Here is a 2,163-nt window from a genome sequence, read left to right as displayed (position 1 = left end):
GCGGCGCGGCCGGGCCTGCCCGCGCTGCGCCCCGCAGCCCTGGCCCTGCTCCCGCCGTTGTTTTCATTTACACAAACATATCAGCGAGGCTGATGAGGGTTCTGAGCGACTTGCATGCGGCAGAGGAAAAATCCTCTGTTGTTGTCTAATCTCATTTCTACACCTGCCAATTTTCCTCACCCCCCTTCCTGTCCTCCTCGCCCTCTTCAGAGCGCTAATTAATACATAACTGTCTTGGCCACGGCACGTCCGCTGGAAATGCGCGTAGAATTAAATGTTGTGCTTTTGTGCTATCTAACTCATTGTCTCTGCTAATCATATCCTTAACTAATAGAGATATTAGCTGTCTTTAAATGTGGGGCTCCTAGTCCTTTTTTTTTTTTTTAACTACAAGTTAGCAATTTTTAAATGTGATCATGTCTTTAATTGCACAGAAATAAACCCTCATGATCCCAAACCCTTAATCTGCCTATTTTAGGATTTCTTATGGCTGCTTATCCTGATAGTTCCATGTGAAATCAGCCTTTTAAGGCATATCAAATTAAGTTCCAGATTACAGTCAGTTAAAAAAAAAAATAGGCCAAAGAATACAGAGAAATGTGTGACTTACCCAAAGGTATCCAGTACTGGCTTTGTCAGAAAATTCCCCCGGGAGTTCTGACGCCCATTTCCTATGCTGAGTGGTTATCTGCACTGAAACAATTAAAGCCAAAATATTTGTGGTATTGAAGGATTATTTGACAAAGATTTTATTATTGTTGTTTTTGTTAGGAAACAATCCTCTGGTAAGATGCTTTGAGGGGAATGTTTTCCAGAAATGATTTCCCACCCCTATTATCCGGGTTGTTAGAAGCCCTAGTGAATCTTTCAGGATAATGTTCCTAATGGAGCAGTGGAGGTTTTTAAATCTGTAGCACACAAATCTCACCATTATTTTGTGTGGAGGAAGGAAAAAAGGCCACAATTAAACCATGTGCCTGCTGCAATGGGCAATCACCCCCTGCCCAAAGCCCTTCCCGTTCGCCTCCTTTGCAGGTTTAAAGATAATGGCTTTGCAGGCCTCGCTGTGGGGGAGGGGGCTGTGTGCATAAGAACTCAAAAACACTTTAATTATTAATAAATATATTTACATGAGAACAGTTTCCCTTTAGGGGAAACATGAGTTACTCATGCAGTTGCTCAGGTTATATTGACTCAATGCTGTCAAGAAGCGGGACCTAATCGCTTTAATACAGGGAGCATAAACATCTATTTATTTAGCGGGGTTTATCTGCACAGTAACCGTGAAGCGCTTTGCGGGTCGGGGGAAAGCTCGCCCCGGCCCGTGGGATGCGGGCAGCTTTGACTCAGCGGATCCGAGCGCGCTGCCTGCAGCCGGCGGCCGCGGGGGCCGGTGGCCGTGGGGCTCCAGGGCCTGGGAGGAGGCAACCGCACGTGTTCGCTTGCCTCACTGGGGGCCTGTCCCGGTGCGAACGGGGCGGAGGGGCCGGGGCCTGAGGAGCCGTGGGGGCAGAACTGTGCTGCTGCCCTCCGACCTCTGCCTGCCAGGACGAGGCGCTCCCGGTGCCCCGAGAGCCTTGCTCCCATTGGAGCCCTGGTCCGGCACGTGGCAGGCCGACGGGCCAGCGCGAGGGATTTGCCCCGGCAGGAGCCAGCGGACGGGGCTGCCAGCGTGGAGAGGCCTCGGAGCGGGATGCGGTGCGGGCGAAGGGTCAGGCGCGTGGTAGCGGCAGGATTTGCCAGACCTGGGGGTTTGCATCACGCAGCCATAAGGCTCCGGGAGCGTGCGGAGGGACGCCAGGGCCTGGGCATTGCTCTGTGTCCCCTCCCAGCGTCAGCTGCTCCATCGGCACAGCACCGCTCCGAGGCCCAGCCGGAGCCGCGGGGCTTGAAGCAAGCGCCGCTGTGACAAGACCGGCAGAGCCACGGCTCACGAAGCTCATGGGGCTGCAGAGGCCTTGCTCGCTCGTAGCATGGATGCTGCAGCAGCAGCAGGCAGACGGGAGAGCTGCGCTCCGGCCAAGCCCGGCCGCCAGCCCAGGCCCTGCGGCGCCTGGCTGCTTCCCGCCACATGGGGAGCGGCGCATGGCTCTCGGCAAAGGACACAGATGCCGCAGAGCGGAGACCCCCTGCGGGACCCGCTCTGCCGAAGCATGGCTTCAG

This window comes from Apteryx rowi, unplaced genomic scaffold (genome assembly GCF_003343035.1).
Source record: "Apteryx rowi isolate R43461 unplaced genomic scaffold, aptRow1 scaffold_4, whole genome shotgun sequence".
In the NCBI taxonomy this organism is placed as follows: domain Eukaryota; kingdom Metazoa; phylum Chordata; class Aves; order Apterygiformes; family Apterygidae; genus Apteryx; species Apteryx rowi.
The sequence above is the reverse complement of the archived record's forward strand: the minus strand, read 5'-3'. Positions refer to the sequence as shown.